The sequence below is a fragment of the Pseudophryne corroboree genome, chromosome 5, assembly GCF_028390025.1.
Source record: "Pseudophryne corroboree isolate aPseCor3 chromosome 5, aPseCor3.hap2, whole genome shotgun sequence".
Classification (NCBI taxonomy): Eukaryota; Metazoa; Chordata; class Amphibia; order Anura; family Myobatrachidae; genus Pseudophryne; species Pseudophryne corroboree.
The window spans coordinates 660,915,784-660,937,200 of record NC_086448.1 but is presented as its reverse complement, the minus strand read 5'-3'; positions in this window follow the sequence as shown (position 1 = coordinate 660,937,200).

Genomic DNA, 21,417 nt, shown 5'->3' with positions numbered 1-21,417 from the left:
ATCGTACTGCTATATATAGTATACTGGTGGACACTGTCAGCAAACTGCAAAACTGTCTAAAATGCACCACAGGTATACAATGCAGATGGATAGTATACTTAATGGATAACGAGTGACGACACAGAGGTAGGTACATAGCAGTGGCCTACCGTACTGCTATTTATAGTATACTGGTGGACACTGTCAGCAAACTGCAAAACTGTCTAAAATGCACCACAGGTATACAATGCAGATGGATAGTATACTTAATGGATGACGAGTGACGACACAGAGGTAGGTACATAGCAGTGGCCTACCGTACTGCTACATATAGTATACTGGTGTACACTGTCAGCATACTGCAAAACTGTCTAAAATGCACCACAGGTATACAATGCAGATGGATAGTATACTTAATGGATGACGAGTGACGACACAGATGTAGGTACACAGCAGTGGCCTACCGTACTGCTATATATAGTATACTGGTGGACACTGTCAGCAAACTGCAAAACTGTCTAAAATGCACCACAGGTATAGAATGTAGATGGATAGTATACTTAATGGATGACGAGTGACAACACAGAGGTAGGTACAGCAGTGCACTCTGCACTGTACTACTCCTATATAATATTAATTATACTGGTGGTCCCCAGTCCCCACAATAAAGCAGCACACTGTGAGCACAGATATGGAGTGTTTTTCAGGCAGACAACGTATACTGGTGGTCACTGTCAGCAAAACTCTGCACTGTACTCCTGCTATAGCTGCTCCCCAGTCCCCACAATTAAGCAGTGTGAGCACTCAGCACAGATATATCATGCAGCACACTGAGCACAGATATGGTATGGAGCGTTTTTTTCAGGCAGAGAACGGATACAAAACTGGTGGTCACTTATCAGCAAAACTCTGCACTGTACTCCTAACAGCTGCTCCCCAATCCTCCCCACAAATAAGAAATAAAGTAAACCAATCAACTTCTACAATAAACGGAGAGGACGCCAGCCACGTCCTCTTTCTATCATCTCCAATGCATGAGTGAAAATGGCGGCGACGCGCGGCTGCTATATAGAATCCGAATCTCGCGAGAATCCGACAGCGGGATGATGACGTTCGGGCGCGTTCGGGTTAGCCGAGCAAGGCGGGAAGGTTCTAACCTGCCTCGGACCCGTGTGGAAAAGGTGAAGATCGGGGGGGTTCGGTTTTGGAGAAACCGAACCCGCTCATCACAAGTATTTACCTCATTGGAATGTGAGGGCACCAGGGAACTTTGAAACAGTTATTGGAGTGCCGGACCCTCTGCATCATATATATATATATATATATATATATATATATATATAGTTATTTTAATTTTATTAAAAAATGCTCATTTATAAGCATTTTAATACTGTTAACCAAAATTTATAATAGTACAGAATTAGAGAAAAGTACTATATTTGTTGGGACACTAATCCACCGAAAAATGGGTAGAATACTAGTAACCAACCAACCAACCAACCAACCAACCAACCAACCAACCAACCAACCGACCAACCAGCAGAAAAATATAGAAAAACATGGTGATTATAATTACTAATTTGACTATTCTCTCACCTAGCACACCCCTAAATGGGTCAAGGCTGTTCTGTAATGATCATATGTCTGACCATAAGCAGAGACAAAATGTCTTGAAATTCCTTGATATAACCATATATCTGACTTTAATTAACAGGATATCACATATATTGCTTAGGTCAGATACAAACAATGGAGGTCATTCAGAGCTGATCGCTGGGCTGGGTTTTTGCTGTCCTGTGTTCAGATAGTAGTCACCTACAGAGGGAGTGTATATTTGCAATGCAAGTGTGCAATGCTATGTATATGCCGAGCTGCTAAAATTCTGTGTGTGTGCAGTCTCTGCGCAGCCCATGACTTACTCTTCCAGTGTGATAGAAACAGGCTGATCGGGGTCAGATTTGACAACAGACACCCTCCCTGAAGACGCTTGGGAACGCCTGCAATTTCCGAACACTCCCAGTAAACGGTCAGTTATCATCCACACACGGCTTCCTCCTGTCAATCACCGTGTGAACGCCTGTGCGAATGGGTTTTTCGTACCATCCCGTTGCTGACTGGCAATCCCCGTTGTTGTCCAATGCGCATGCGCATTACGGTGCATACGCATGTGCTGTTATGACTAGTGATGTGCACCGGAAATTTTTCGGGTTTTGTGTTTTGGTTTTGGATTCGATTCCGTGGCCGTGTTTTGGATTCAGACGCGTTTTGGCAAAACCTCCCTGAAATTTTTTTGTCGGATCCGGGTGTGTTTTGGATTTGGGTGTTTTTTTACAAAAACCCCTCAAAAACAGCTTAAATCATAGAATTTGGGGGTAATTTTGATCCCATAGTATAATTAACCTCAATAACCATAATTTCCACTCATTTCCAGTCTATTCTGAACACCTCACAATATTATTTTTAGTCCTGCAATTTGCACCGAGGTTCCTGGATCTCTCTCTCTCTCTCTCTCTCTCTCTCTCTCTCTTTCTCTCATCCTTGGTAATATCCAATATGAACTTAGGAGGTTATTCAGAGGTGGATGCAATGTTGATAAAAATGCAGACATATGATTTTAGGTCGTCTGCGCATGCTCTGGCTTTCACTATACGATTGCTTTCTGGAAGGATGCGATCACATACTGTAGTGATTGACAGGTTACATGTGGTCAGGGGCGGCGTTGCAGCATTGCGGAAGAGTGGCATGTATTTCCTGCGATAGGAAACATGGCGTCGGTGTGCCTGTATACGCCACTTGGCTGCATATACAATTGAATTGCGATTGCATCGCTGGGCAGTGCTACACATGCTCAGCAGCCTTGCCCTGTGCTGGGAGGCCCTAGTTTAGCAAAAACTGCTACGGACTATAACCCCCTTAGTCACCACAGCAGTCCCAACTACAGTACAAAGTACAATAGCTCCATCACATCTGGTGACTCAGAAGATCAGTGCATATGAATAACTTTTCTTGCTTACCAAACCACTGAGTGACTACACAGTCACCTTATTGAAATCTGTGGCGTAAAGTTTATCAATCAGTTTCATTAAGTAGCAATTACCGATTTGTACTCCTATAACTAGTGATGTGCACCGGAAATTTTTCGGGTTTTGTGTTTTGGTTTTGGATTCGGTTCCGCGGCCGTGTTTTGGATTCGGACGCGTTTTGGCAAAACCTCCCTGAAAATTTTTTGGCGGATTCGGGTGTGTTTTGGATTCGGGTGTTTTTTTACAAAAAAAACTCAAAAACCGCTTAAATCATAGAATTTGGGGGTCATTTTGATCCCATAGTATTATTAACCTCAATAACCATAATTTACACTCATTTTCAGTCTATTCTGAATACCTCACACCTCACAATATTATTTTTAGTCCTAAAATTTGCACCGAGGTCGCTGGATGACTAAGCTAAGCGACCCAAGTGGCCGACATAAACACCTGGCCCATCTAGGAGTGGCACTGCAGTGTCAGGCAGGATGGCACTTCAAAAAATAGTCCCCAAACAGCACATGATGCAAAGAAAAAAAGAGGTGCACCAAGGTCGCTGGATGGCTAAGCTAAGCGACACAAGTGGCCGACACAAACACGTGGCCCATCTAGGAGTGGCACTGCAGTGTCAGGCTGGATGGCACTTAAAAAAAAAAGACCCCAAACAGCACATGATGCAAAGAAAAAAAGAGGCACAATGAGGTAGCTGTGTGACTAAGCTAAGCGACCCAAGTGGCCGACACAAACACCTGGCCCACCTAGGAGTGGCACTGCAGTTTTCTAGCGAGAGGATGAGTGCTTCCATCCTCATGTGAATCTGAACCACTAGCCATGAACATAGGCCAGGGCCTCAGCCGTTCCTTGCCACTCCGTGTCATAAATGGTATATTGGCAAGTTTACGCTTCTCATCAGATGCTTTTAATTTTCATTTTTGGGTCATTTTGCTGAACTTTTGTAGTATACTTGACGACACAGAGGTAGAGCTATGGACTACTGTACCATAATGCTATATATAAACTGGTGGTCAGCAAAATTCTGCACTGTCCTCCTACTATATATACTGCGCACAACTAAAATGCACCACAGGTATGGATGGATAGTATACTTGACGACACAGAGATAGGTAGAGCAGTGGCCTACTGTACCGTACTGCTATATATTATATACTGGTGGTCAGCAAAATTCTGCACTGTCCTCCTACTATATATACTGCGCACAACTAAAATGCACCACAGGTATGAATGGATAGTATATTTGACGACACAGAGGTAGGTAGAGCAGTGACCTACTGTACCGTACTGCTATATATTATATACTGGTGGTCAGCAAAATTCTGCACTGTCCTCCTACTATATATACTGCGCACAACTAAAATGCACTACAGGTATGGATGGATAGTATACTTGACGACACAGAGGTAGGTAGAGCAGTGGCCTACTGTACCATACTGCTATATATTATATACTGGTGGTCAGCAAAATTCTGCACTGTCCTCCTACTATATATACTGCGCACAACTAAAATGCACCACAGGTATGGATGGATAGTATACTTGACAACACAGAGGTAGGTAGAGCAGTGGCCTACTGTACCCTACTGTTATATATTATACACTGGTGGTCTAAATTTCTGCACTGTCCTCCTACTATATATACTGCACACAACTAAAATGCACCACAGGTATGGATGGATAGTATACTTGACGACACAGAGGTATGTAGAGCAGTGGCCTACTGTACCGTACTGCTATATATTATATACTTGTGGTCAGAAAAATTCTGCACTGTCCTCCTACTATATATACTGCGCACAACTAAAATGCACCACAGGTCTGGATGGATAGTATACTTGACGACACAGAGGTAGGTAGAGCAGTGGACTACTGTACCGTACTGCTATATATTATATACTGGTGGTCAGCAAAATTCTGCACTGTCCTCCTACTATTTATGCTGCGCACAACTAAAATGCACCACAGGTATGGATGGATAGTATACTTGACGACACAGAGGTAGGTAGAGCAGTGGCCTACTGTACCGTACTGCTATATATTATATACTGGTGATCAGCAAAATTCTGCACTGTCCTCCTACTATATATACTGCGCACAACTAAAATGCACCACAGGAATGGATGGATAGTATACTTGATGACACAGAGGTAGGTAGAGCAGTGGACTACTGTACCGTACTGCTATATAATACTGGTGATCACTGGTCAGCAAAATTCTGCACTGTCCTCCTACTATATACTACAATGCAGCACAGATATGGAGCGTTTTTCAGGCAGAGAACGTAGATATTTTCAGCACACTGAGCACAGATATTTGCAAGCACACTGAGCACAGATATGTGCAGCACACTGAGCACAGATATTTGCAGCACACTGAACACAGAAACTGAGAGAACGCTGCACGTCCTCTCCCTATCATCTCCAATGCACGAGTGAAAATGGCGGCGACACTCGGCTCCTTATATAGAATACGAATCTCGCGAGAATCCGACAGCGGGATGATGACGATCGGGTGCGCTCGGTTTAACCGAGCAAGGCGGGAATATCCGAGTCTGCCTCGGAACCATGTAAAATGGGTGAAGTTCGGGGGGGTTCGGATTTCGAGGAACCGAACCCGCTCATCACTAGTTATGACCTGATCGCCTCCTTTGTGAAAACGCACAGCAGCAATCAGATCTGAATGACCCCTATGTTCATATGTCTGACCAATGGAAGGAAGAAAAACTCTTTCTTAAGCTAGGCATACACTATATAATTATCTGCCAGATAATTGTATAGTGTATGCCCAGCTTAAGTAATAAGATCTCTCATCCTTTGGTCAGGAATTAACATTGTTGCTGTCTGATTATTTCAGACTTGCATGTTTAGGAGTAGAAATAGGCAGTAAGAATTAAACAGTAAACACACTGTAAAAGAAAAGTCTTTTATAGATATGTGTAAAGCATATGATACCAAAAAATCACTGGTTTAAATATGCATCCCCTGGTGATAATTGTAGCGTAATTGCATAATAAGCAGAAATATTAATGCAAAAAGATTAATTTATCGGTACACTTTGACAGACTCCGATTTGTTCTACAGTGACATTTTTGATGGTAAGGTTTTATAAAAAGTGGTACACAGGTATCATAGTGCAACACTTCAGACATAGGCGTGCGCAGAGACTGACTGGCGGGTGCCGCTCCGGACGTCCCCCCCTCCACAGCATTATAGTGTTCTCTGACCTCCCCTGTCCTGGATATAGACTGCTCACCTGGTCCGCTCACCTGGGCCGCACAGGTAAGCAGTCTATATCCAGGACAGGGGATGTGAGAGAACACTATAATGCCGTGGAGGGGGGGAAGTCCCGAGCGGCACCCGCCAGTCAGTCTCTGCGCACGCCTGTGACTTCAGAAAAGTAGTGGGTCTCTTGTATATTTATGAACCCAGACAACATCTCTTCCCTCAGATTTGAGGAGAGTTACCTAAGACTAGCACCATTAATGCATATGTATTAGCATATCTTCCAACATGACCCTCTCCAGGAGGGACACTATGCTCTGCTTCTGGACTTTTCTCTTAATGTATGATTGCCATCACCTGTGTTGAGCAGGTTACTGGATAAAAAAGGTGGTTAAGCACAGGTGATGGCAATCATAAATTAACAGTGAAGTCCAGGAGCAGAGCATTCGTCCCTCCTGGAGAGGGTCATGTTGGGAGGTATGGTATTAGTGTTTGCATCATGCAACAGGTCAAACATGTGGTAGGTTTCTTGTATAGTTTTAAACCCTGACAAAACCACTTCTCTCAGGTTTGAGGAAAGTTAAACACATCAATTATTTTCATATAGCCAGTGCCACTGATACATAAGTTAAATAAGCATTTATCAGATATACAATATCATACCTCCCAACATGACCCTCTCCAGGAGGGACAGAGTGCTCTGCTTCTGGACTTTCCACTTACTCTATGATTGCCATCGCCTGTGGTGAAACACCTTTTTTATCCATTAATCTCTTCAACACAGGTGTCAGTAATCATAGAAAAAGAGAAAGTCCAGAAGCAGAGCATTGTGTCCCTCCTGGAGAGGGTCATGTTCGGAGCAGGGGCGGAACAGTGGGAGGCAGTGGAGTCGGCTGCCGCCGGGCTCCTGGCCTCAAGGGGGCACTTCTCCTCCACTGTCTCCCACTGACGATCGCTCGCTGCTACTTTTTTTAAAAATGATTCTTACAGACAGAGGAGCTGTGTCCATGACACGGAAGCTGCCTCCTGTATATACAGAGAGCTGGCACTGGCAGCAGCTAGGGGGAGCTTCAGAGCGCAGCTCCTCCCAGGCCCTTCCAGTTAAGCAAGTCAGCCAAGTGAAGCGCTCTGTTCCTCCATCAGGCTGATGATAGCCAAAGTTAGGCACTGGCCTCAAGCTGCACTGTGGTGGGGAAGCTGTAGTTGGGGTTGCTGGGGGGGCTTTGATAAATGTTGGAAGCACTGTGTTTTGTGTGTGCATGTTTTAAGTGAGGGGTGTGTGTGTGTGTGTGTGTGTTTGTTTTAGGAAAGTTCTGTGTTCAAGTAAAAGTGACGTGTGTGTGTGAGAGGCATATGTGTGTGTAAGTGAGAGGCGTGTGTGTGTGTAAGTGAGAGGAATGTGTGTGTAAGTGAGAGGCATTGTGTTAGAGGCATGTGTGTATGAGAGGCGTGTGTGTATAAGTGAGAGGCATGTGTGTGAGAGGCATGCGTGTGTGTAAGTGAGAGGCATGTGTGTGTGAGAGGCATGTGTGTGTAATGAGAGGCATGTGTGTGAGGCATGTGTGTGTAAGTGAGAGGCATATGTGTGTGTAAGTGAGAGGCACGTGTGTGAGAGGCAAGGATTAACGGAGGCATTTGAGCATTTCAACAGGACTATGGGGGTCATTCCGACCCGTTCGCACGCAGCGGTTTCTCGCTGTGGTGTGAACGGGTGCGGAATGTGCATGCGCGGCGAACACTGTGCGTGTGCACGACGTTGCCCGGTGACAGAGGTCGCCGGGTTACGTCGCGCCTACCGACGGAAACGGTCGCAGAGGCGACCGCTAAGAAGATTGACAGCAGGAGGCGTGGCAGGGCGGATCCGGACCGTTGGAGACCGTTTTCGGGGAGTGGTGAGTAAAACGCAGGCGTGTCCAGGACAACGGAGGGCGGAGGTGTGATGTCAAAGCCGGGCCCATCATCGCTGGATCCATCGCACAGGGTAAGTATGTCCAGGGCTGGTCTGTTTCTGTTTGAAAATTTTTTAGCTTAGCAGGGCTGCACAAGCGATCGCAGCCCTGCTAAGCTAAAATACATTCCCCATAGGCGTGGACTATTGATCGCAGCAGCAGCTAAAAGTTGCTGGCTCCGATCAACTCGGAATGACCACCTATATACAGAGCACACACCTGGGGGTAAATTTACTAAGATTCGTATTTTCCCGTTTCAGGTCAAAGTTCAATCACGAATGACATCGAAAGTGTAAAACTGCAACTTTTTGAATTGATTACGACTAATTTACTAAGCTGTCGTATTCGGGTTTTTCTTTTGTTCCGATGTCGATGTCATTCGTGGTTTTTTTTCTATTTTTACGGCAGTGATTAGCAAAACACTGCCGACTTTTTTTACAATCAATCTCGGCCGGATCTGTGTGATCCGTGCTGGGGTTTATTTATTTTATTTTTTTTTAATTAAACACTGTAAAATAATAAAAAAAAATGCGTGGGGTCCCCCCTCCTAAGCATAACCAGCCTCGGGCTCTTTGAGCCGATCCTGGTTGCAAAAATATGGGGGGAAAAATGACAGGGGTTCCCCCATATTTAAGCAACCAGCATCGGGCTCTGCGCCTGGTCCTGGTCCCAAAAATACGGGGGACAAAAAGAGTAGGGGTCCCCCGTATTTTTAAAACCAGCACCGGGCTCCACTAGCTGGACAGATAATGCCACAGCCGGGGGTCACTTTTATATAGTGCCCTGCGGCTGTGGCATCAAAAATCCAGCTAGTCACCCCTGGCCGGGGTACCCTGGGGGAGTGGGGACCCCTTCAATCAAGGGGTCCCCCCCCAGCCACCCAAGGGCCAGGGGTGAAGCCCGAGGCTGTCCCCCCCCATCCAATGGACTGCGGATGGGGAGGCTGATAGCCTTTGTTGTAAAAGAAAATATATTGTTTTTAGTAGCAGTACTACAAGGCCCAGCAAGCCTCCCCCGCATGCTGGTACTTGGAGAACCACAAGTACCAGCATGCGACGGAAAAACGGGCCTGCTGGTACCTGTAGTACTACTACTAAAAAAATACCCAAAAAAAGACAAGACACACACACCGTGAAAGTATAATTTTATTACATACATACACACATACATACATACTTACCTTAAGTTCCCACGCAGGTCGGTCCTCTTCTCCAGTAGAATCCAAGGGGTACCTGTTGAAGAAATTATACTCACGAGATCCAGGGGTCCAGGCTCCTCGGGAAATCCAGGGGTAATCCACGTACTTGAAAAAAAAAAAAAAAACGGTGTCCCGACCACGAACTGAAAGGGGACCCATGTTTGCACATGGGTCACCTTTCCACGAATGCCAGAAACCCACTCTGACTTCTGTCTAAGTGGGTTTCTTCAGCCAATCAGGGAGCGCCACGTTGTAGCACTCTCCTGATCAGCTGTGTGGTCCTGTCCTCACTGACAGGCAGCACACGGCAGTGTTACAATGTAGCGCCTATGCGCTACATTGTAACCAATGCTGGGAACTTTCTGCTCAGCGGTGACGTCACTTTAGGTCAACCGCAGGGCAGAAAGTTCCCATCATTGGTTACAATGTAGCGCATAGGCGCTACATTGTAACACTGCCGTGTGCTGCCTGTCAGTGAGGACAGGACCACACAGCTGATCAGGAGAGTGCTACAACGTGGCGCTCCCTGATTGGCTGAAGAAACCCACTTAGACAGAAGTCAAAGTGGGTTTCTGGCATTCGTGGAAAGGTGACCCATGTGCAAACATGGGTCCCCTTTCAGTTCGTGGTCGGGACACCGTTTTTTTTTTTTTTTTTCAAGTACGTGGATTACCCCTGGATTTCCCGAGGAGCCTGGACCCCTGGATCTCGTGAGTATAATTTCTTCAACAGGTACCCCTTGGATTCTACTGGAGAAGAGGACCGACCTGCGTGGGAACTTAAGGTAAGTATGTATGTATGTGTGTATGTATGTAATAAAATTATACTTTCACGGTGTGTGTGTCTTGTCTTTTTTTGGGTATTTTTTTAGTAGTAGTACTACAGGTACCAGCGGGCCCGTTTTTCCGTCGCATGCTGGTACTTGTGGTTCTCCAAGTACCAGCATGCGGGGGAGGCTTGCTGGGCCTTGTAGTACTGCTACTAAAAACAATATCTTTTCTTTTACAACAAAGGCTATCAGCCTCCCCATCCGCAGCCCATTGGATGGGGGGGGACAGCCTCGGGCTTCACCCCTGGCCCTTGGGTGGATGGGGGGGGGGACCCCTTGATTGAAGGGGTCCCCACTCCCCCAGGGTACCCCGGCCAGGAGTGACTAGTTGGATTTTTGATGCCACGGCCGCAGGGCACTATATAAAAGTGACCCCCGGCTGTGGCATTATCTGTCCAGCTAGTGGAGCCCGGTGCTGGTTTTAAAAATACGGGGGACCCCTACTCTTTTTGTCCCCCGTATTTTTGGGACCAGGACCAGGCGCAGAGCCCGATGCTGGTTGCTTAAATATGGGGGAACCCCTGTCATTTTTTTCCCCATATTTCTGCAACCAGGATCGTCTCAAAGAGCCCGAGGCTGGTTATGCTTAGGAGGGGGGACCCCACGCAATTTTTTTGGAAAAAATAAGCACTTTCCCACCCCTTCCCACTGATATACATGCACGGATCTCATGGATCCGTGCATGCCTATCCAATCACGAATAAAAAAAAAAGGTCTGGTTTTTTTTAGCACTTTTTTACGAGTTGTAATTTTTCACGGCAGTGTTTGTTTGTTTTTTGCTTTGCACTTCTTAGTAAATGACCGAGATTCATACTTAAACAGCCGCGTTTTGACCGATGGTGTATTCATTCGTAATTTTTTACTTGGACTTGCTAAAAATTACGAATGCCCTCATCTCTGCCGTGATTAGTGTTTAGTAAATTACCGAGATGACACTTTGATGAAAAAACGGCATCTCGGTCAAAATCGGGAGCTTAGTAAATTTCCCCCCTGGTCTGGGTACATGCTACCTTACAATTATATGGAGGGGTGTCCATTTCTGAATGTGTGTGGCGTGTGTGTGTGTGTGAGGCGTGTGTGTGTGTGTGAGGCGTGTGTGTGTGTGAGGCGTGTATGTGTGTGAGAGGCATGTGTGTGTGTGTGTGTGTGTGTGTGTGTGTAAGTGAGAGGCATGTGTATGTTTAAGTGAAAGCGGCTTGTGTGTGTTTTTAAGTGAAGAAGGCGTGTGTGTGTGAGAGTGAAAGAGGCATGTGTGAGAGGCATGTGTGTGTTTTTTAGTGAAAGAGGCATGTGTGTGTTAGAGTGAAAGGCGTTTGTGTGTTAAAGTGAAAGCGGCGTGTGTGTATGTTTAAGTGAAAGAGGCGTGTGTATGCTTTTAAGTGAATGAGGTGTTTGTGTGTTTTTTATATATATCGGCACACCACTGCGCCAAAGCATCTCCACTGAGACCTGTTGGTGGATGAGGGAGAACTGTAGGTGTACTATAAAAGTATGCTGGTATCTGTTTTTATTGTAATGACTGACTTGGAGTGCGTCCAATTTTTATGTGTATCTATATTACTATTGGGAAAGGTACCTGAGCACGCTACTACTGTTCACCCTGAGTGCTGGATAGTTACATATGGTATGTGTGTGTATATGTAGGGGGGCACCAACATTTATCATTCATCCGGGCGACTGGGACGAACTTACGCCACTGGTTGGGAGGTATGCAATATTTCAGAGACAGATCGTCCTAAAGTTAAATATAGATCAGTGTGATCAGTATGTTTTTGGAATCAGGTCTTTAGTATTCTAAAGAATATTTCTTACTGAACTTATAGGAATATTCCTTACTGAATTTATAGGATTAATTTTCCACCTGACAGCAAGCTTTATCACTTGAACAATGTAAAAAGCTTAATTAAGCTTTAGCTAAACTAAGGAAAATTCTTTTAGAACACTATGGGGGTATTCAATTAGGTCTGTTTTGTTCGCCCAGGCGAAAAATTAATCAGGAGCGAAAAACATGTGGATTGGCCACATCTTTTGCCAATTTTGAGGCATTTTCTGGCAATGCCTTTTCATTTTTTAAAAAAAAGGTGAAAAGGCATTTGCGAAAATGTCTTGAATAGGCAGGGGGGTGAATTCAACAGCTCAGAGATTACCGGAGCTAATTGAATACCCCACTAAGCCATTACAAAAAAAATTATATATTTATAACAGCACAATCGATTTTTTATTGAATTTCACTGAGTTAAATATCCTTGATTGTCCTTGAAGCAAAACAGCTTTTAGGGCTACACAGTCTGAGTAGCCAGGAGCAAAAGCTCACTGGGATGGCAGCACAGTGGTGGATTTTTACTGGGGGTGAAATCAGACAGTAATAATAGGATTTTAATTACCTACCGGTAAATCCTTTTCTCGTAGTCCGTAGAGGATGCTGGGATTCACATTAGTACTATGGGGTATAGACGGGTCCACTAGGAGCCATTGGCACTTTAAGAGTTTAACAGAGTTGGCTGGCTCCTCCCTCTATGCCCATCCTACCAGACTCAGTCTAGAAACCGTGCCCGAGGAGACGGACAACTTCGAAAGAAGGATTTTACACAGATAGTGGCGAGATTCCCACCAGCTCACACATACCAGGCAAACCAAGCTAACTAGCTTTAAAACCCAGCAACGGCTAAACAATATTACTTAACCAAGTAACAAACAGTACTTTAACCAAGAACCAAGCAGTACTGAACTAAGTAACCACTGCAGGATCACGAAGCGCTGGGCGGGCACCCAGCATCCTCTAAATCCTATTTTCTCTTACGTCCTAGAGGATGCTGGGGTCCACATTAGTACCATGGGGATATACCAAAGCTCCAAGTACGGGAGGGAGAGCGCGGAGGCTCCTGCAGAACTGATTGACCAAACTTCAGGTCCTCAGAGGCCAAAGTATCGAACTTGTAAAACTTAGCAAATGTGTTTGACCCAGACCACGTAGCCGCTTGGCAAAGCTGTAAAGCCAAGACACCCAGAGCAGCTGCCCAGGAAGAACCCACCTTACAAGTAGAGTGTGCATTAACTGATTTTGGACACGGCAATCCTGCTGTAGAATATTGTCACGAACCGGTCTCTCACCTTTGCGGGTTCTGGGGTTCATCCGTTGCCAGTGCGGTTGCTCGCGGTGCTGTGCGCCCGTGTGGGGACACGGCGTGATCAATGGCACAGGTAATGCAGAGTCTGGGAACTGTGAGTGCGGGGACCAAATGGCCTAAGGCACTGCGGTGTGTCTGCTGTATAGGAGGTGGCCATGTTGGAGACCAAATAGCTAATACTGAGCACTTGTGAAAACACCTGTGGGCAGGTGTAAGCCAATCCCGTGCTTGTGCTGCCTTTAAGTAGGCTGGGATTATGTCACTCTGGGCCAGTGCTTTGTTGTATCAAAGCTGTGCTCTAGCTCTGAGCTCTCTCCGTGCATTCCTGTGTGATTCCCGTGGTCCAGATATCGCCTCCGTTCCCAGAGGTCCGTCTGCAGCCTTCACTGCTGAAAGATCCACCGGCTCTCTGCTGTGCTGTCAGTTAATTGCACTCCTATTGGAAATAGTTGGATTCCCAGTGTCCTGCATGAGGTTACCTTGTCAGTCTGCCTATCATTCAAAGTCTGGAGGATTCTGTTTCTCTCAGCTGTTCGTTTGTTCAACTCTGCATTTAACCCATTCATCACCTTGTCTTCTACTACAGTTTCACAGTGATCTCCGGAACCCGCAAGTAACCCAATTCAGTACTTTTATTTGCTATGTTGTCATTACAAGGATAATTCATCACAGTCTCTCAGTTAACTCTCAAAGCTCCATTGCCAATTCTTACAGTTAATTCTCCATGTCTGCATTAACCAGTTAAACACAATCTGCAGTTCAGCATCAAAGCTTGTTTATATTTGCTATGTTGTCATAACAAGGATAATTCTTCAGTCTCTCAGTTAACTCTCAAAACTCGATTGCAAATCCTTACAGTTATCTCTTCATGTCTGCATTATCCAGTTAATAACATTCTGCAGTTCAGCATCAAAGCTTGTTTATATTTGCTATGTTGTCATAACAAGGATAATTCTTCACAGTCTCTCAGTTAACTCTCAAAACTCCATTGCAAATCCTTACAGTTATCTCTTCATGTCTGCATTATCCAGTTAATCATATTCTGCAGTTCAGCATCAAAGCTCGTTTATATTTGGACAATCCAACATTTATTCATCAGCTTGTTTTGCATATGTTTCCATGAACATTTCTTTTATGTATTTTTGAGTTTTCTCTTGCATATTATTCCTGCAATACTTCAGTATAATATGATGATTAACAACTTGTCAGTTAACTCTTTACTGAATTGTTATTTTGAATAAATATATGAATCGGAACTTTCTTCGTCCTCCCTGCTTTCTTCATAGCCCAGCACCTACACCTGTGGTTGGTCCCGGGTTAACGGATTCACAAAAACACCCGGACCTGACAGTAAGCACTGGCCACATGGATCCGTCAAGTGACCAATTCGCAGGAGGCGGTGCTACGTCAGATATCCTTTCCCGTCTGGAAAACCAGGAGTCTATACAGACACAAATAGTGCAGTTTATGCAAACTATGGCAGACCGTTTAGAGACTCTTCATACAGCTATTAAAAGTTAAAACGTTCCAAGTCCAGATTCCAACCCCAGATGTCCCAGTTACCACTACAGCTTCTCCTGTGACGCTGCCTACGTCCCGCTTGCAGTTACCCTCTCCGAGTAAGTTTGACGGAACTCCAAAACTTTGCAGAGGATTCCTGAATCAATGCGAGATCCAGTTTGAACTGATGTCTGCCAGTTTCCCATCAGCTCGTTCTAAGGTTGCATATATTATTGCCCTCCTCTCCGGTCAGGCTCTGGAGTGGGCATCACCATTATGGGAGAGAGGTGATCCTATCCTCTCTAATTACAAAGAGTTCGTATCTTCCTTCCGGAGAATCTTTGACGAACCAGGCAGGACCACCTCAGCATCCTTGGAGATTCTCCGTCTACGTCAAGGTTTACGTCCTGTCAGTCAATATATTATTCAGTTTCGCACGTTGTCTTCAGAGTTAAAGTGGAATGAGGAGGCCCTGATCGCCGCGTTTTGGAATGGACTTTCAGAAAGAATCAAGGATGATTTAACTATCCGGGATGTGCCAATTAAACTGGATGAATTGATTTCTCTCTGTAACAAACTTGATCTACGTTACAGGGAGCGATGTTTAGAGAAATCCAGGGCAGAGCGATCCAGTCCACGTGATCATCCTAGACCTCGACAAGATTCTTCATCACAGTCTCCAGTAATGACTGAAGAACCTATGCAGATTGGGCACTCTCGCCTCACAGAGGAGGAACGACTTCGTCGTCGACAGGGTAACCTCTGCATGTACTGTGGGTCCTCCGAACATTTAGTTAAATTCTGCAAACTCCGACCGGGAAACTCTCGCCTCCTAGCTTATTCAAGAGAGGTTAAGCTAGGAGTTACTTTAGAATCACGTTCTGGGAAAGAGCCAACCTTGTCTATTCAATTAGAAGTTCCAAGTTCTACAGTGAAAGTTTCAGCCCTCCTAGATTCCGGGGCAGCCAAGAACTTCATCTCCTCAGCCTTTGTCATACGGTCTAAAGTTCAAACCATGCCCCTGGAAGCAGCAGTTGCTGTTACAGCAGTGGATGGAAGTCGAATTCCAGATGGTATAATTACTCATCGAACCGTATGTCTCAAGATGAAAGTTGGTGAGCTCCATTCCGAATACCTCTCCTTCTACGTGATTCCCAAAGCCTCTCAAGATGTGATACTTGGTTTACCTTGGCTGCAGAAACATAATCCTCAACTTAATTGGCAAACCATGGAAGTCCTTTCATGGGGTAAATCTTGTACCAAGGACTGTGTAGCTACAATTGTACCTCTTCGGTCAATTAGCCTTTCCGATCTACCTCCGGTGTATCAATCCCTTGTGGATGTTTCCAGTAAGCAAGCAGCAGACTCTCTACCTCCTCATCGTGATTGGGACTGCCCAGTCGTCCTGGTTCCGGGCAAGACCCCTCCTAGGGGACAAATTCATCCGCTATCCATCCCAGAGACGCGAGCTATCCGGGATTGGTCCACTCCTACAACTCTCAAGGGGATTCAGCGATTTCTTGGCTTTGCTAATTTCTATAGGAGATTCATTAAGAATTATTCTACGTTAGCTGCTCCTATCACAGCCCTAACTCGCAAGGGAGCAAATCCTACGAACTGGTCTTCTGAAGCAATCAAAGCCTTCTCTGATTTAAAGCAAGTCTTTGTGTCAGCCCCCATTCTTCGACAGCCTGATTTGAATCGTCCCTTTCTACTAGAGGTGCATGCATCTACAGAAGCAGTAGGAGCTGTGTTGTCACAAGTCTTTGAAGATAAAAAGGTCCATCCCTGCGGATATTTCTCCCGTAAGTTCCTCCCGGCAGAACGTAATTATGCAATCGGTGAGCAAGAGTTACTTGCCATCAAGTTGGCATTTGAGGAGTGGAGATACCTTCTAGAAGGAGCTCAACATCGCATTACAGTTTATACTGATCATAAGAATCTTCTGTATCTGCAGTCAGCTCAGTGTTTGAATCCACGACAAGCTCAATGGGCGCTTTTCTTCTCACGATTTGATTTCAAACTCACCTATCGTCCAGGGTCTCAGAACAAAAAGGCAGATGCCCTTTCCCGGTCCTTTGCTTCTTCTGAATTAAATGATGCTACCACGAATCAAGCCATTGTGAATCCTACGTCCTTTTTAATGACTCGAACCTCTCCAGTTCCTCCGCCTGGCAAGACCTTTGTCGCCACAAGTCTCCGAAAACGGCTGCTTACCTGGGCTCACTCCTCTTCCTTCATGGGTCATCCTGGGGTTCTAAAGACTCTCAAATTTATTCAACAGTCTTATTGGTGGCCACGTCTCAAAGCCGATGTCCAAGAGTTTATAGCAGCATGTCCTAAATGTGCCCAACATAAGAGTCCAAGAAGTTCTCCACCAGGGTTTCATCCATTGCCAGCCCTAGAGGTTCCAGCAGCAGATCAAGAGCTTCAACGTCTATCTAGCATCTGAAGTTGTGTACGTAAGTCCTTGGTCAAAACTTCCGCTCGTTATAAATCTTTTGTAGATAGAAAACGTAAAACTGTACCGAATTACAAAGTGGGAGACCAAGTTTGGATTTCTACGCGCAATCTCAAGTTCAAAGTTCCTTCTAAGAAATTTGCTCCCAAGTTCATTGGTCCATTTCCCATTGTAAAGGTACTCAACCCTGTGTCATACAAAGTCAAGTTGCCACCGTCTTTGAGAATTCCTAACGCCTTTCATACATCTTTACTGAAGCCTTTGATTCTCAATAAGTTCCGTACTACCCAGTCCAAATCTCCTAAAGTTCACTCTTTGCAGAATGAGGAATTTGAAGTTAAAGAGATTGTGGGCTTACGTTTCCGATATGGACGTTTACAGTTTCTGGTCGACTGGAAGGGTTACGGTCCGGAGGAGAGATCCTGGGTTTTCTCTGAAGATGTTCAAGCTCCAAGTCTGGTACAGAAATACTTCTCCAAAAATCCTGACAAGGTTCAAAGGTGTTCGGAGACCACCCGTAGAAGAGGGGGTACTGTCACGAACCGGTCTCTCACCTTTGCGGGTTCTGGGGTTCATCCGTTGCCAGTGCGGTTGCTCGCGGTGCTGTGCGCCCGTGTGGGGACACGGCGTGATCAATGGCACAGGTAATGCAGAGTCTGGGAACTGTGAGTGCGGGGACCAAATGGCCTAAGGCACTGCGGTGTGTCTGCTGTATAGGAGGTGGCCATGTTGGAGACCAAATAGCTAATACTGAGCACTTGTGAAAACACCTGTGGGCAGGTGTAAGCCAATCCCGTGCTTGTGCTGCCTTTAAGTAGGCTGGGATTATGTCACTCTGGGCCAGTGCTTTGTTGTATCAAAGCTGTGCTCTAGCTCTGAGCTCTCTCCGTGCATTCCTGTGTGATTCCCGTGGTCCAGATATCGCCTCCGTTCCCAGAGGTCCGTCTGCAGCCTTCACTGCTGAAAGATCCACCGGCTCTCTGCTGTGCTGTCAGTTAATTGCACTCCTATTGGAAATAGTTGGATTCCCAGTGTCCTGCATGAGGTTACCTTGTCAGTCTGCCTATCATTCAAAGTCTGGAGGATTCTGTTTCTCTCAGCTGTTCGTTTGTTCAACTCTGCATTTAACCCATTCATCACCTTGTCTTCTACTACAGTTTCACAGTGATCTCCGGAACCCGCAAGTAACCCAATTCAGTACTTTTATTTGCTATGTTGTCATTACAAGGATAATTCATCACAGTCTCTCAGTTAACTCTCAAAGCTCCATTGCCAATTCTTACAGTTAATTCTCCATGTCTGCATTAACCAGTTAAACACAATCTGCAGTTCAGCATCAAAGCTTGTTTATATTTGCTATGTTGTCATAACAAGGATAATTCTTCAGTCTCTCAGTTAACTCTCAAAACTCCATTGCAAATCCTTACAGTTATCTCTTCATGTCTGCATTATCCAGTTAATAACATTCTGCAGTTCAGCATCAAAGCTTGTTTATATTTGCTATGTTGTCATAACAAGGATAATTCTTCACAGTCTCTCAGTTAACTCTCAAAACTCCATTGCAAATCCTTACAGTTATCTCTTCATGTCTGCATTATCCAGTTAATCATATTCTGCAGTTCAGCATCAAAGCTCGTTTATATTTGGACAATCCAACATTTATTCATCAGCTTGTTTTGCATATGTTTCCATGAACATTTCTTTTATGTATTTTTGAGTTTTCTCTTGCATATTATTCCTGCAATACTTCAGTATAATATGATGATTAACAACTTGTCAGTTAACTCTTTACTGAATTGTTATTTTGAATAAATATATGAATCGGAACTTTCTTCGTCCTCCCTGCTTTCTTCATAGCCCAGCACCTACACCTGTGGTTGGTCCCGGGTTAACGGATTCACAAAAACACCCGGACCTGACAAATATGCATGCTGGACAGTGAACCTGATCCAGCGAGAGATCGTCAGCTTCGAAGCAGGACAGCCATGTTTCTTGGGATCATACAGGACAGACAAAGAGTCAGATTTTCTGTGATGAGCAGTCCTCTTCACGTAGATTTTCAGAGCCCTTACAACATCCAAGGACTTTGACGGAATTGGGGAGTCAGTAGCAACTGGCACCACAATAGGTTGGTTGATATGAAAAGCTGACACAACCTTTGAAAGGAACTGCTGACGTGTCCGGAGCTCAGCCCTATCTTCATGGAAGATCAAGTAAGGACTTTTGCAAGACAAAGCCCACAACTCCAACACACGTCCAGCAGAAGCTAAGGCCAACAAAGTGACAGCCTTCCACATGAGAAACTTGACCTCAACCTCCTGTAGAGGCTCAAACCAATCCGATTGGAGGAACTGTAGCACCACATTAAGATCCCAGGGTGCTGTAGGCGGCACAAAGGGAGGCTGGATGTGCAGAACCCCTTTCAAAAAAGTCTGAACCTCAGGGAGGGAAGCCAGTTGTTTATGGAAGAAAATGGATAAGGCTGAAATCTGGACCTTTACAGATCCCAACCTCAGGCCCATAACACACCTGCTTGCAGGAAGAGAAGAAACCATCCCAGTTGAAACTCCACTGTAGGAAACTTCTTGGATTCACACCAAGATACATACTTTTTCCAAATGCGATGGTAATGTTTAGATGTTACTGCTTTTCTAGCCTGTATCAGGGAAGGAATGACTTTGTTCGGAATGCCCTTCCGAGCTAATATCTGGGTTCAACCTCCATGCCGTCAAACGTAGCCGCGATAAGTCTTGATAAGCGAATGGCCCCTGTTGTAACAGGTCTTCTCGAAGAGGAAGAGGCCTCAGATCTTCCAGCAGTATATATATACACACACACACACACACACTTACATGCATACATACATGTGCCGCTGTCGGGAGGGCCAGGGAGGCTGATGCCGCTGCCTGCCAGCATCCATCCCCGCTGTTCTGCTGCTCTCCTCCATCCTCCTGCAGCTGTATTGAAAACGTCCCTCCCAAAATGGCCGCCGCATCAGAGGAGACAGTTATTCAAGATAATAGAGGGCTCCTCTAGTATCTTGAATAACTGTCTCCTCTGTGGTGGCGGCCATTTTGGGAGGGAAGTTTTCAACACAGCTGCTGGAGGGTCGGAGGACAGTGGCAGAACAGCGGGGACGACTGCAGAATGGCGGGGACGGCTGCGGGTGGGCAGGTGGCTGCATGAGCATCCTGGGCTCTCCTCTCTCTGTCAGAGAGGCTGGGCCTGGGACAGCTGTGCCCCCAGCACCCCCCTGATGGCGGCCCTGCCTGGAACAATACCTCCGAAGCTTCTTGTTGAGGCGGGAGGCCATCATGTCTATTTGAGGAACCCCCCAAATATTTGTCACCTCTGTGAACACCTCTAGATGGAGGCCCCACTTTCCCAGATGGAGATTGTGTCTGCTGAGGAAGTCCGCTTCCCAGTTGTCCACTCCTGGAATGAAAATTGCTGACAGTGCCAATGCATGTTTTTCTGCCCAGAGGATGATTCTTGTTACCGCTGACATTGCAGCTCTGCTCTTCGTTCCACCCTGTCGGTTTATGTAGGCCACCACCGTTACATTGTCTGACTGCCCTTGAATGGCTCAATCTCGCAGAAGATGTGCCGCTTGGAGAATACCATTGTACACGGCTCTTAGTTCCAGAATGTTTATTGGAAGACTGGATTCCAGACATGACCACCTTCCTTGCAAGGTTTCCCCTTGAGTAAATGCTCCCCATCCCTGGAGGCTTGCAGAGATGAGAAGGATCCAGTCCTTAATCCCGAACCTGCGGCCCTCCAGCAGCTGAGACATTTGCAGCCACCATAGGAGTGAAATCCTTGCTTTCTGCGACAGACAAATCCTCAGATGTAAATGTAGATGAGACCCCGATCACTTGTCCAGGAGATCCAGTTGGAAGGATCGAGCATGAAATCTTCCATACTGTAGAGCCTCGTAGGAGGCAACCCTCTTCCCCAGAAGGAAAATGCACTGATGAACCGATACCCGGGTTGGCTTCAGGACATCCTGGACCATTGTCTGAATCACCAATGCTTTCTCCTCCGGTAGAAACACCCTCTGCACTTCCGTGTCGAGGATCATCCCCTGGAAAAACAATCTCCTTGTCGGCTTT